The sequence below is a fragment of the Trachypithecus francoisi genome, unplaced genomic scaffold (assembly GCF_009764315.1).
Source record: "Trachypithecus francoisi isolate TF-2019V2 unplaced genomic scaffold, Tfra_2.0 Lachesis_group14, whole genome shotgun sequence".
Classification (NCBI taxonomy): domain Eukaryota; kingdom Metazoa; phylum Chordata; class Mammalia; order Primates; family Cercopithecidae; genus Trachypithecus; species Trachypithecus francoisi.
In genome coordinates this window covers 44,536,273-44,551,564 of record NW_022681459.1, presented here as the reverse complement: position 1 = coordinate 44,551,564, position 15,292 = coordinate 44,536,273, and the positions used below count along the sequence as shown (strand labels likewise).

The 15,292-nt window shown below is 49.8% G+C and overlaps 1 protein-coding gene across 2 annotated transcripts in view; it reads right to left on the bottom strand.

Annotated features, from left to right (window-relative positions):
- MYO18B (myosin XVIIIB) overlaps positions 1 to 12,694 on the bottom strand; it is a 300,037-nt gene extending 287,343 nt beyond the window's left edge. For both annotated transcript variants that reach the window (XM_033233057.1, XM_033233058.1), the window contains exon 1: positions 12,546 to 12,694. The gene's annotated coding sequence lies outside the window, so the exon portion shown is untranslated. The remainder of the gene's footprint in view (positions 1 to 12,545) is intronic.
- Positions 12,695 to 15,292: the final 2,598 nt, after the last annotated feature.

Genomic DNA, 15,292 nt, shown 5'->3' with positions numbered 1-15,292 from the left:
TCACCGTGTTACCCAGGATGGTCTCGATCTCCTGACCTCGTGATCCACCTGCCTTGGCCTCCCAAAGTGCTGGGATTACAGGCATGAACCACCGCACCCGGCCAAAACAAGCAGCTTTCATGTGAACAAATCGCTGATTAACCCAGGGTGGGCACCAAGCCATTCATGAGGGATCTGCCCCCATGACCCAAACACCTCCCACCAGGTCCCACCTCCAGCACTGGGGGTGACATTTCAACATGAGATTTGGAGGGGACAGACATCCAAATTATATCAGATCTCCAGCTTCCAAAGGCACAGGAAGGTGGCCGGGCGTGGTGGCTCACGCCTGTAATCCCAGCACTTTGGGAGGCCGAGGCAGGTGGATCACCTGAGGTCGGGAGTTCGAGACCAGCCTGACCAACATGGAGAAACCCCATCTCTACTAAAAATACAAAATTAAATGGGCGTGGTGGTGCATGCCTGCAATCCCAGCTACTCGAGAGGCTAAGGCAGGAGATTCACTTGAACCTGGGAGGCAGAGGTTGCGTGAGCTGAGATCGAGCCATTGCACTCCAGCCTGGGCAACAAGAGCGAAACTCCGTATCAAAAATAATAAAATAAAATAAAATAAGGTTAAAATAAAATAAAATAAAAAAGGCACAGGAAGCTGGGAGGGTGGAGAAAAGGGAAGAGGGGCTGGGGGAAAGCGGGGAAGGAAAGACAACCTCCCCTCCCGTCTTGGGAGACACTGGCGAGGCCCCCGAGTGACTCACAGGCTCCATGCGTAAGGAGCAAAGCCTGAGTTATAAATAGGCCTGACGTGAGGTGGCTGCTTTGGCCGCCACCACCCGCCTTCCTCTCCAGCCCAGGCCTGGCCACGTCAGTAGCCGCTTCCCAAGAATCACCCTCAGCTTCGGGCTCCAGGGGGAGTCCTGGCTGTCACAGGGGCTGTTCTTAGCCCTGGGGCTGCCAACCTTCCCAGAGGGCCTTAGCAGAAGGGGACAATGGGAGGAAACTCCATGTGGGGCCTCACCCCCCATGTCCTGCCCCTCAGAGGCCCTGGGCCAGCTCCACTGACCCAGGGCCAGGAGCCAATCCCGCCGGGGAGGCTTTGTCAAGCCTTAATTTAAGCAAATGTTCTTATCGCCACACTCCAGTCCAGGCCCAAAACATACACCTGCCTCGTCAACTGCTGTTTTAAGCCCATGAGGCGGCCATAGACACTTGGAATTCACAGTATAAGATCTCAAGTCTATCCTTAGAGGGGAGAGAGGCTGGGGAGAGAAAAGGCAGCCCCAAAGCCAGGAGATGACTTGAAACTGTTTTCCACATACACATACTGGATCTGAGTGGTCCCATGGGACACTCAAGGCTTCCCCCTGCACCCCACAATGTCCAGTTGTAACATAGCACCTGTCTCGTAGAATACATTTCCAAGTCTTTATAGCGCCCCCCCTCCACCCATGACCACCTGTCCTAGCGACTCTCCCCTTCTATCCTCCCTGTCAATTACACTGACCTCCAGGATACACCCTTCCAGGCACATTCCCACCTCAAGGCATTTGCACATGCTGTTCCCTCTGCCTCAAATGCTTTTCCTTCTGTGTGGCTCACATCATCACCTACTTAAAGTCTTCTCAATGTGCCTGTGCTCACCCCCTATTTAAATTGCAGCTTAACTCCCAATCCTACTCCACTCCTCCTCCAGAACATAGCCCCAATGAGGGCCAGAACTTTCATGTGTTCTATTCACTTCTGTAGTCCTAGAGCCTAGCACGGTGCCTAGCGCATACTTAGCTTTCAATCAACATTTGTCAGTCCAGGCACAGTGGATCACACCTGAAACACCAGCACTTCCAGAAGCCAAGGCAGGAGGATCACTTGAAGCTGATAGTTCAAGAAGAGTCTGGGCAACATAGTGAGACCCCATGTCTAAAAATTTTAATTAGCCAGGTGTAGTGGCAGACGCTTGTGGTTTGCAGCTATGCGGGAGGCTGAGGCAGAAGGATCACTTGAGCCCAGGAGTTCCAGGCTACAGTGAGCTGTGATCACGCCACTGCTCTCCAGCCCAAGTGGCAGTAATAGACTCTGTCTCTTAAAAAATTAATTAAAATAAAATAAAAATTAAATATTTGTCAAATGAATAAGTAGGTGAATGAATGAATGAATGAATGGACAGTTAGAAATGGGCCTGAGAAGGGACAGAGCAACAAGTCTGTGGGCAGAGATTTCTGATGTCCCCCTGTGCTGTCTGCATCCACACATAACGGGGAAGCATGTTTATCAGGGCCTGAGTTCACATCCTTTGAGACCCCAGGGAACTCTCCGAGCCTCAGTTTTCCTAGCCGTGCAATGAGAGGACAGCCATACATCAAGCATGTGCTGGATCCCTGGTAACCTCTCTCAGTCAGATTTTCACTTTCCCTTGACTCCACGGTTGAAATCGACCTGAAGACCCCAGCCCAGGACCCAGCACAAGACAATTCACCAAACATTTAGGGAGAATCAACTGTGTGCCAAGCACTGATATAGGTCCTTACTCCTAAACTCTCCCATGACCCTTACATTCTTACTGGACCTGGAATTTCATTATATTAAAATCCATGATCAGGCCGGGCGCAGTGGCTCACGCCTGTAATCCCAGCACTTTGGGTGGCCGAGGTGGGTGGATCACGAGGTCAGGAGATTGAGATCATCCTGGCCAACAAGGTGAAACCCCGTCTCTACTAAAAATAAAAAAATTAGCCAGACGTGGTGGCAGGTGCCTGTAGTCCCAGCTACTCGGGAGGCTGAGGCAGGAGAATGGCGTGAACCCGGGAGACGGAGTTTGCAGTGAGCTGAGATTGCGCCACTGCACTCCAGCCTGTGCAACAGAGAGAGACTCTGTCTCAAAAAAAAAAAAAAAAAAAAAAAAAAAAATCCATGATCACATTGCATCCCACAATAGGACTACATGGTTGGCATCACTCCCATAGAATAGACAGAGACTCAGAGAGGTTGAGACACTTGGCTGAGGTCCCCCAGCAAGAAAGCCAAGGTGAGACTTACCCCCAGGTGTGCCTGACTCCTCCCACACATGCATCAAAGCTCCACATCAGTGATGATAAGAGAAGACCAATCTGTGGGTGCCAGGCCAAGGCTCAGAGGTGCCCTATGTCCTGGTGGCAAGCTGTGGAACCCTAGGAAGCTGGCTCAAGTAGGTACATTCGTAGGGCAGGGTGTGCAGGGGGCACTGGTATTTACTTATCATCTGTTTGGTGTTAGTCACAGCACAGGGTGTGTGGTAGTTGGGATCAGAGAGGTTAACAAATTGGATCAAGATCACACAGGAGGAGGTGAAGATAACCTAAGTGCCTAAATCCCTGTATTTTTTCTGTTCCACTGTGAGATTTCTGCCCCTCGTCCCGTGCAGCAGGGGACGCGACAAAATCAGGGCTATGGATAATGGTACCACTAGGATTTCTGCATTGCTCAATACTGAGAACTTCAGTAGATCACATCATTTACTCTTTCCATCCAAAGAGGTGGATTCTCTGAGTAACTCTACCTCAGGACACACACGCAGAGGGAGGGGATGTGTCTTGCTCCCAGCCAGGAGGTGGTGGGGCTTATTTTTGGACCCAGATGGTCTGACTTTAGAGGCTGAGCTCACAGCCACTTCAGCACACTGGCCTCCCAGCATGGGCCACCACTGTGCCTGGCACATGGCAGCTTCACGATAAAAGCTGTTTCCTTCTCCTTCCTGGCTCTGACTCTGCTATCCTTCATGTGCTAGTGGGGCCACCTTCCTCCATGACACCATGCCTGAGGGTGACAGCCAATGTCACCCTGCAGTATTCTATGACAGCCTCCTGCAGCCTCCACCCAAACACCCTTGTCACCTGCCCTCCCCTCCACTGGCCACGAGGCTTAGGTCACTATTTGGTTCTTTATCAATTCGATCTTCATTTAGAATTCTATCTTGACCATAGTCTGGTTGGTGAGTGTAAGCACATAATCGCTCAGCTGTTCCACAAGGTTCCTGGAGGCAGGCAGAGGGGTTGGCCACTGAGAACACCAGCCTGGAGCTTAGATGCTCAGCAGGAATGATCTGACTGCCTGACACCTGGTTTCTCTGATGGTCATATCGGAGGCCAGACACAGAGGGAAAAAAAGGATGCTGGAAGAACTGAAGACACCACCTTCAGATTCCCCTCTGTCTCTTCTACCTTGCTCTATGTCTGGATGCTGACCCTGTGGACTCTTTCAATGGACTCCCTTGCTTTCCATCTTCCAGGTGGGTTCAGCTAATGGGAATCATCCACTAGTGGGAGATCAGAGGGCATCTGTGTCTTCACTCTCCCTTCCTGGATGACCATGGGTTGCGTGCCTCCGTCTTCCAAAGGCGCCTTCAGGCTGCTCTCTCCACTCTCTCCCCTGTCCTGTTGCAGCAGCAGCTCCCTCCTCTGATATATACTTTCCCTCGTCAGGCCCAGGAAAGTAACAGCTCCACTGTTGCTATCTTCAAAGTGTTGCAGCATCCCTTAAGGGAGGCGGCCACAAATATTTTCTGTAAAGCGCCGGATAGGAAACCTTCCGAGCATTCAGACCTGTAGGTTCTCTGTTACAATGACTCAGCTCCTCCCTTGCAGTTCAAAAGCAGCCATACTTAGTACGTAAATGAATGGGCATGGCTGTTTCAATTTGACTTTATTTTTATAACCAGGCAGAGAGTTGGATCTGGCGGTGGGCTGTCATTTGCTGGCTGTCACCTTAACGCTACCATTGCATTCTGTGCCGACTTTGGTAAACAGTTTTTTTCCTAAACTCCTCAAATGGCCCCACTGAAGTGAGCCCTCTGCACCCTACTATAGCCCTGACTTTACAGCTGCCTCACCCCAAGAAGGAAAATAACTTCCCAGGAGAGGACCGAGTAATGGGAACGGGACTACCTGCTCTGACATCCATGTGGCATGCCTTCTCCAAGGTAGGCTGCTGTGTGCCCCAGGAGCTTACCACTAGGCATTGTGCTCCCCACCCCCAGGCTCTCTTGGTCTCTGGCTTCCCCTTGTTTGGTCAATGGAAGGCTCTGGGAGAACCTGCATATGAGAGGAACTAGAGGTCAGGGTATTTAGTTCCCACTCTACCCCCCTCTCTCTCTGTATCAGGCCCTAGTTTTAGCAATTGCTGTGTTTCTCCATCTACAACCACATCCCCCTTCAAGTGGTCCCTGTCCAACAACTCCAGCTATCTCCGTGTTTCTAAATTACCCTTCCTCTCTCTTGTCTCATACAGCCCCAAGGCTAGTAAGGTATTCTGACCACTGCTTATCTCTGAGGGCTTCAACATGCTTTTTTGGTTCTGCTAACCCTGCACACATTTCTTGGGAGAGTTCTTTCGTGAAAAAGGCTCTCCAGGATACCAGTTGAGTGTGCTGTTTTCTAGTGGGACCTTGACTGATACAGTCAGCAGGGAAGTAGGTTTTAACTCACATATCAATCCTGATAGACGGATAGTGGCTGCCTCGTGGGTTATATGGGAAGGACTCTAGCTTTTTTTTTTTTTTTTTTTTTTAAGACAGAGTCTTGCTCTGTCGCCCAGGCTGGAGTGCAGTGGCACGATCTTGGCTCACTGCAAGCTCTGCCTCCCGGGTTCATACCCTTCTCCCACCTCAGCCTCCCGAGTAACTGGGACTACAGGCACCACACCTGGCTACTTTTTTTTTTGTATTTTTAGTAGAGACGGGGTTTCACCGTGTTAGCCAGGATGGCCTCGATCTCCTGACCTCGTAATCCGCCCACCTCAGCCTCCCAAAGTGCTGGGATTACAGGCGTGAGCGACCACGCCTGGCCAACTCTGATCTTTTATCTGGGCTCAGTGGAAGAAGGGTGCTCTGACTGATTATTAATGTCTGCCCTGGATGTGGAAGGAGGGAATCGTGCATAACTGCTATCTATTGCCATCCACAGGATAAACGGACAAGAGAGACTCATGATTCATACAAAGTCCAGCCTACTTCACCCAAGCCTGGAGTTTGGTGGCCAAAAAGCCAGGCAATAATGAAAAGGGACTTTGCCCAGCACACAGATCCTCTCCCTAGTCAAGGTAAGGGTGTCTCACAGCCAGCTATAGCCAGGGATTCAGGCCATGCTCACAACAATACACGAAGGTGAGAAAGGGGAGAGGAATGAGTGAGAAACAAGGGCACGAAGGCTGATGAAGGGAAAGTGAAATGTTGAAGAGGGAGAGAGGAAGGAAGAGAAAAGCAGGTTGGGTGGGGAGATGAAGAAGAATGGCAGGAAGGGAGCAGCAGGTGTGGAGGCTGCCAGAAATGCCCCTTAGCATCAGAACCTGGGGCCTTTACATGTGGAGAAACCCCGAGACCCAGCTCATTTCACAGGGAATTTCCTGGATAGAGAGTCAACGAGTTCCCTCTTGGTCATGTCCATTGACAGGGAGCTCACTAACACATAGGACATTTGGAGTCTGCTCTAATTGTGTTTCTTCCTTGGAATCAGAGCTCCAAAAGGCCCTCAGAAGCCATTCAACCTACTTCTCCTGTATCCTGGCATTCATGGACCAGGGAAGGGAAGTGACTTTCTGGAGGTCCTACAGCGGCAATAGCAGAACCAAGGTCCTCATGTCCCAGTGAGTAAAGTCTGACACTTTTTCTTCCTTCTCAGAGAGCTACCTCCCCAGGACAGCCACACAGTGGCCTCAGTTCCGCTTTCTAGAACAACAAACAACGAGGTTAACCCCTTTTCCAACTGAAATGATGGAATCTGCCCCCAGTTTTCTCATCTGTCGCCTTCAGCCTTTTCTCAGGGGACATGGCTCCCAGTTTCTTGAGAACAATGTTCATTGCCTCCTGGGACTTTTCTAACCTGCCTTCTGCCACAGAAGTGGACATTTCACTCTGCAAAGGGTTGACCAGGGTACATGCAGCAGGCTTCCCTCACTTCCATGGGTCCACAACAGCCCTGGAAGTCTTAGATCTAAGTGGGGGCCTCACTATCCCTGTTGTCAAACCTCTCAGGTCACCAACTCCTCCATCTGTCAAACAGGGACACAGTTTTTCTTGCCCACGAAGCGGTTTGAGTACTAGATGCTCCGTAGGCCAGTGAGCCATTACTGACGTTATTACCATGTCCTTTGCAACAGCTATGTCCCCAGTTGACTCAGATTCAGTCGCAGGCAGATTAAAATCTTCAAATGCTTGCATATTGGCTGACCAGCCAGTAGCCCCACCCACACCCTGCCAGCCTCCATTGCTAAATCATGCAGTGGGTGTTTCTTTGAGAAATTAGAAAAAAAAAAAATCTCAGCTCCTCCAGTCCATTGGCTCTCCCCTCTCTGAATCATGGTTGCTCCACTGACCTAGGCTGGCCACACACGCCTGGCCGCCTGGTGAGTCATCAGGCCACTCTTACAGGCTGATGAGATGCTGGACCTCACAGATGGGCCTCGTGGCCGAGTGCCAGGATGGCCAATAATGTTTCTTTCACCTGCCAGCATCAAGTGATCTGTAGTTGGGGGCTGCCCGGGGTGTTGTATTGAGAAACTTTCTGAGCTATGCCTCGGCTGAACAAGACAGAGTGCTGTGATTGACTAGCAATGTCTGCCACGGATGTAGGAATGGCTAGGGATGGAACCTGTGCCAAGTATTTGCCATTTCCAGCCTAGTGTTTCCCGCCCACAATGAAGCAAGAAGCTGGTTAGACTTTTGACAACAGGTTCCCCTGACTGATTTTAGGGATTGAGTGTTCCCTCAAAGGGCTAATTTTCCTTGTTTTTTTTTTTGAGATGGAGTCTCGTTCTGTTGCCCAGGCTGGAGTGCAGTGGCGCCATCTTGGCTCACTGTAAGCTCCGCCTCCCGGGTTCACGCTATTCTCCTGCCTCAGCCTCCAGAGTAGCTGGGACTACAGGCTCCCACCGCCACGTCCGGCTAATTTTTTTTTTTTTTTTGTATTTTTAGTAGAGATGAAGTTTCACCATGTTAGCCAGGATGGTCTCGATCTCCTGACCTTGTGATCCGCCAACCTCAGCCTCCCAAAGTGCTGGGATTACAGGCATGAGCCACTGTGCTTGGCCTCAAAGGGCTAATTTTCTATCCACTACTGTGTTGCTACCTAGAGCTTTACTAATACAGTAGCCACTAGCCTCGGGTGGCTTGTTAAATTTAAATGAATTCTAACTAAATTAAATCAAAAATTCAGCATCTCAGTTGTATGAGCCATGTGGCTCATGGCTACCATGTTGGACAGCACAGATACAGAGGATTCCTATCATCACAGAAAGTTCTATGGGACAGAACTCACCAAGCAGTGATTGCGCCCACCAATGGACATTTTTGGCAACATCCTAGAGACATTTGGGGTTGTCACAACTGGAGAGGAGGTGCTACTGGCATCTACTGGGTCAAGGGCAAGGATGCTGCTACACATTTTTCCAAGCACATGACAGGTCCATAACAAAGAGATATGCAACCCAAATGTCAATAGTGTCTATGCTGACACTGGTCTAGAACCCTGGTCTGGAAAAATCCTGCCAAATGGGAAGGAGCATCAAGAGAAGAGGGTAACATCATCTTTGCTTTGAATACTAACTAGATGTAACAGAGAAAGAACTGAAAAAACGAGTCATCCACTGTTGGCAGAAAAACAAGCAGCAAAGCAAGTCACTAAACCTCTCTGATGCTCAGTTTCCTCCTCTATAAAGCTGGGACTGTATCGCTACCCTGCCTTGATCATCAGTGGATTAAATGAGGTAATGAATGTGAAAAAGCTTTCTTATCTGTCCCTGTGAAACAATGCCACACAATTTATTATCTCAGCAGATGTTGTTTATCACATTAGGCTGAACAGTCTCTAGCAGGAAGGTATTGAGTCCTGCTTTTATTTCACCCTGCATAACCTGGGGTCACTCCAGGCTCCAAATCTTACTTCCTGGCCTGTAAAATGGGGCTAATAGCTCACACCCAAGCTCACTGGAATATTAAGCGTGAATGACACATTTAATCCCATCAAGCAAGCATCTCTCCCTCAACACAGCAGTTAATCCAGCTGCCCTCCATGAAATTGAAACTCAAACCCCAGCTGGTACCCAAGAAACAGCTGAAAATGCATTCCGTCTTTTACAGGCAGAGAAAAATTCGCTTGAAACCCTGAACCGTGAAATTCCTGCTACCCTACGCATGAGCACTGGCCAAGTGGTAAACTCACTTTGCTGATTCTTGAGGATCTTTCCTCTGTTGTCAGAAACTATAATTCTTAAAAGTAAATCAGCATCAGGGAGAAACACAGTGAAAAAGAAGCAGATAGGGAAATTGATGAAGCTGGATGAGTCATGCTGTGGGAGAGAGATTCATATGAAGCTAATGGTGTCTCTGGATCCTTCATACTGAATGTGGTGTGTGTGTGTGTCAGAGAGAAAGAACTCTACCTTGATGTCCAAGGCCCTTGTTTGTGTAATAAAGTTCATATTCTGCCAGGCGCAGTGGTTCCACGGCTGTAATGCCAACACTTTGGGAGGCTGAGGTGGGTGGATCACTTGAGCTCACAAGTTCGAGACCAGACTGGGCAACATGGTGAAACCCCGTCTCTACAAAAAGTATACAAATTAGCTGGGCGTGGTGGTGCACTCCTGTAGTCCCAGCTACTCAGGAGGTTGAGATGGGAGGATGGCTTAAACCTGGGAGGCAGAGGTTGCAGTGAGCCAAGATTGTGCCACTGCACTCCAGCCTGGGTGACACAGCCAGCCCTTGTTTCAAAATAAAAATAAAATAAGATGCAACTTATTTTTGCCGCCCCCATTCAAACAAGAGCTGAGGTTTATCCTTTCCTTAAGGTCTTGGTGGGGGGATAATATGGTGGATTTATTATTTCTAACATAAGAAGCACCTGGTTGGTCCCTGAACACTAGCCATGGCAGCAGGGGCTGATCTTAGCCCAGTGCTCTTGCTGCAGGGCTGTGTGTCCTTGAACAAGTGGCTTTCCCTCTCTGTGCCTCAGCTGCACCACCTGTCAATAGGAGGGGTTGGATTTGGGAGCACTCTGGAGGGGAGGGCATTCTCCCTGGTCTCAAACCCACCTCCTCCATTTTTCAAATAATTTAATTTCACTTTGTTTAATTTTTTTTTTTTTTTTTTTTTGAGACAGAGTCTTGCTCTGTCACCCAGGCTGGAGTGCAGTGGCGTGATCTTGGCTCACTGCAAGCTCCGCCTCCCAGGTAATGCCATTCTTCTGCCTCAGCCTCCCAAATAACTGGGATTACAGGCACCCACCACCACACCCAGCTAATTTTTTGTATTTTTGGTAGAGATGGGGTTTCACCGTGTTAGTCAGGATGGTCTCGATCTCCTGACCTCTTGATCTACCCACCTCAGCCTCCCAAAGTGCTGGGATTACAGGCACAAGTCACCACGCCCGGCCGCTTTGTTTAAATATTAAAGATATGTCACACACCACAGCAGCTAACCATGTGCTTCAAATGGGCCATTCAGACTGTTGTTTGTATCTACCAGGACCCAGCGAAGGGCCATCTCACCATAACCTTGTAGGCTCGCAGTCCCAAGTCCCTATCTTGGGCCTGGAAGTGGTTCTGCTCAGCTTTGGGGCCCTCCATTCTCACCTCAGAATGTCACAGAAAGTCCTGATCTTTTCCCTGGAGCCACACCTGCCCAATAAAATCTTTGCAATAGTCAGACCCTAATAAAGTGCTGTGCAAGTTTTCCTTGTTTGTGAAACATGGAAATTCCATGAGTTTTGACAGGGCAGGTGCTGAGCAACAGCCTTCTGTGGTTTGGTTAGCTCGGGTCAAAGGAAAAGCTCTTCTCCAATTTGGGTGGGCACCAGAACCACCTGTGAGGTTTAAAATCTGTGGATTTCTGGGACTCTTCCCCCAAGACTGTTCAACAGGTCTAGGATGAGCCCAGGAACCTGCATTTTAAAACACCCCCCGACCCCCACCACATCCCTTGCCCCACATGAGTCTGAGGGGTAGGTCGTCAATGACCGTCAGTTCAAGAAACACCTTCCTGGATGCTGAATCCTAGGAAAGATCTCAGAGGTGGTCTAGCCCAGCCCCCTCAGGTTTCAGAAGGAGAAACTAAGTTCTGACTGGGGAGAGGACTCATCCAAGGTTACAGAGTCCAAACTAGGATATTCAAAGTGACAAGGCCTGGAGGCAGGTGACACCAAGTATTTGCTGATTGGTAACATGCAGCCCTTCAAAAGCCAGGAGACCAGGAGCCTCCCTCTCCTCCTCCTCTTCCTCCTTCTCCTCCCTCCTCCACCCCTTGGCCTCTTCTTTTCACCTTTTCCTTTGCTGTTCTTCTCCTCCTCCTTCTTCTCTTTCTCCTCCTCCCTTTTTTCCTCTTTCTCCTTCTCTTCTTCTCCTTCTCCTCCTCCTCTTTCTTCTTTTCTCTCTCTCTCCTCTCCACTATTATTTTCTAGAACTCATGCATAGCCTAAGAGTATATAGACCCCTCTCTTTTCCCATGGTACACACTGGACATGGTACCCAGGCACAGGAGAATAGAACTTAGGTCAGCAATGGGTACAGCACCCAAGGGAACCATTATGGTTGCTGGAGTCTAGAAGCCCTAGTGGACACTCAGCCTCCATGAGCTGGTGCACTGAATGAGGCAGCATCTTTTTGGACCGCCACAAAGTGAAAGTAACAGCCTTGTTTTCCAGGCCCTACAGGATAGAAGCCCAGGACCCCACACCTGCGGGTTGAGGCCAGACTGGGCAGCTTGGAGGCGACTGGGAGCTGACTGGGCTCCCTACTCCAGACCTCCCCACCCCTGGCCTCCTCCATGGGAAAGCTGCAGGAAAGCAGCAGCCCAGAGGGCTGTAGCTGGTGAGGGCTTCTGGTCTCCTGGGAGAGAGCTCCATGTCAAAGCATAGCCCCCTTCTGCCCCACTACGGGGCCACTGAGACCTGTGAATCTTCTTCATTCAAAGAAATGCCTGCTAACCCGGGAGCCAAATAAGACACCTTCCCTCAGAGCTCAAGGAAGGTGGCATGAAATTGAAACCTTCGGCCATGAACTTCCATCGCCCTTCCCCCAACACTCATACATGCTTAATTTGCAGTTTAAAAAAGAACATTAAAAGTAACGTTTCGACCCAACAGGGTTGGAAACATGAAAGGGGAAGCCTAACTCTTCCCTGACCCTAACTGAATACCAGTTAAGCAGAAATTACTGGTAGTTGAGGAAAAATATAAACCCTGACGTCTGCGGGCAAAGATTCACAGTGGAGATTAACTCATGACTCCAAACACATTAAAAAAAAATTCTTAGCGAACAGCTGGGGCCTGAGGAGAGTGATTCTTAAAAATGCCCATTTGCCCCAGCATTTTGTTCTAAAATCCTTCCACAGAAACACTCTGGTTTTCAAAGTGAGCAGCATGGGCAACCAGCAAAGGAATCAGGCCTCGGAAGCTCTCAACACCAGAAAGGCCTAAAATAGACCGAAAGACCGGAGGCCTGCCACCGCAGCCCCCAGCAGCACATTCCGGAAAATTAAAACTTGCCGATCAGCTCGCAAGGTGCCCGTCTAAAACCCAGCCCAATAGTACCTTCTCCAAAGAGGACACAGATCACAGGAACCACGACTGCCTAAGACGTCTCCCCGGGTGGCCGCGAAGGGACCCCACCAAGCCGGGAAAGCAGGAGCGGAGGAGCACCCCCTCCACACACACCGACACACATCCCTTCCCTTACTGCCCCTCCCCGGCCCGTCCTCCCCCCACCCTCCTTCTCGGCCAATGTGATAACAGCAGCTGAGTCGACCAGTCATTTCTAAAATTAACTTGTGAGCTCCAGGTCTGGCCAGGAGACGGCAGCCCGGGGTGGCCGTTGACCAGGCAGCCGAGACCATGGACATATTTGGTGGCCCCTGAGCAGGGAAGGGGACAGCTCCGGACACAAGCACATGCTCTCTCGTCATCCCTGTCCCAGGGCAGGCCACACACCCACACTCCCGCCTCTGCCCACACAGATAACGGGAGGCTGCAGGAACTGTTTGAGGACGAGAGCTGGCCGGTTCTACATTCCCGGTGGACTCTGGAAGAAAATAACTTGAATGCTGTTGTATCTTGGTAAACAACCAGTGTATGTAAACCTACCTAATGTCTAGGTAGTGGTTATCGCAGGCCAGGCAGCGTTCATGAACTCACTTAATATTGCCTATGAGGTACGGCTTTTCCCCAGCCCCACTTTACGAGTGGGGAAACTGAGGCACAAAACATTAACCAGCTTGCCCAAGGCCATGGAAAACCAGAATTCAAACCCAGACTGTGCGAGCCCTAGAGGAAACAATCTTAAACCCAATAGAAAACCCGGTGCTATAAAAAAGTGCTTTGGGCCCGGCGCAGTGGCTCACACCTGTAATCCCGGGCACTTTAGGAGGCCGAGGTGGGCAGATCAGCAGGTCAGGAGATCAAGACCATCCTGGTTAACACGTTGAAACCCCATCTCTACTAAAAATACAAACACAAAATTAGCCGGGCGTGGTGGCAGGTGCCTATAGTCCCAGCTACAGGTGGAGCTTGCAGTGAGCCGAGATCGTGCCACTGCACTCCAGCCTGGGTGACAGAGCCAGACTTCGTCTCAAACAAACAAAATTAGCTGGGGTATGGTGGTGGGTGTCTGTAATCCCAGCTACTCGGGAGGCCGAGGCAGGAGAATTGCTTGAACCCGGAGGCGGAGGTCGCAGTGAGCCGAGATTGTGGCATTGTACTCCAGCCTGGGCGATAAGAGTGAGACTCCATCTCAAAAATACAAAAAAAAAAAAAAAAAGTTTTGTCCACTGCCTAAAAGAAGAAAAGTACAGACTTCAATAAATTAGATAACGCATGCAGGTCCATGCAGCTAGTGAAGGGTAGAGTCATGACTCAAATCCAAGTCTTTCTGGTTCCAAAGACCACAATCACCCCAGCTTGATATAGCTCCTGTGAGAATTGTTTCAATAATTGCTGTGTTGAGGAGAGAAGCTATTTCTCTTACTGTCTCCTGTCTCTGAAGAGGAGGAGGAAGTAAAAGTTGAAAAACAATAGGAATGAAATCAATGGCAAGACCAGCCGGTACCACTGATGACCAGACCTGAGGTTAAAAGATTAACTCCCCCACCCCTCCACCAACTCTAACCACATGTGCTCTCAATCTATCACGACCTTTTCACGTGGAACCCCTTAGAGTTGTAAACCCTTGAGCTCCGTCTTCGGGGAGCTCGGCTCTTAATACGCGAAATCTGCCAACGCTCCCGGCCGAATAAAAACCTCTTCCTTCTTTAATCCGGTGTCTGAGGAGTTTTGTCTGCAGCTCATCCTACTACAATGTGGTGCTGCTCCTCCTTTCCCCAGAGCTCATTGAGCAATATTTTCCCAAAGTACTCACTTCTGCCGAGGTCTTGAAAATTAGCATTCAATCAGAAGTTCATTGAAACACTAAGGGAAGGCTGCTTAGAAAATGGCAGTCTAGGCCCAGCATGGTGGCTCACACCTGTAATCCCAGCACTTTGGGAGGCTGAGGCAGGTGGATCATTTGAGGTCAGGAGTTCGAGACCAGCCTGGCCAACATGGTGAAACCCCCACCCATCTCTACTAAAAATACAAAAATTAGCTGGGCGTGGTGGTGGGTGCCTGTAATCACAGCTACTCAGGAGGCTGAGGCAGGAGAATCGCTTGAACCCAGGAGGCAGAGGTTGCAGTGAGCAGAGATCGTGCCATTGCACTCTAGCCTGGGTAACAAGAGCAAAACTACATCTTGAAAAAAAAAAAAGGAAAAGAAAGAAAATACAATATACATGAGGTTGAGGAGGAGTCCCTGGGGCCCCCAGTGGAGAGCGGCATGGGACATTTAGGCTGCACCAGGGGAAGAATTGGAGACAGGTCCTGGTGAGCTGTTTTCTCCAGTTTGTATTAGATCATTTGACATTGAAACATGAACCTCCCTTGCCCCGCCCTTTGTATTACAGGTCCTGAACCATTGGCTCCTGTGCTTTTCTGTCCTTGCTATCTTTCCGACACTGTTGGTCTGAAGTGGTAGAGTTGACATGCAGAAGTGATTCTCCGGGCCCAGGGCTGGGGCTCTCTATAAGCCATGACCTGCAGTGATGGTTTCGCTGACTTGAAGGGAACTATCTGTTCCCAGGGAGTCAACATGGCATGTGTTTGCTCCATTCACCTGGTACCTGTGGTGGGTGAATTTTTGCTACACAAGATGACCAATTATTACCTTGAGCACACTGTGATTTAGGGCAGCCCTTGTAAGCAAGAGTTTGTAACCCAGCTGAGCATTTATTGTCCAGTCTCCAGGTTTCATT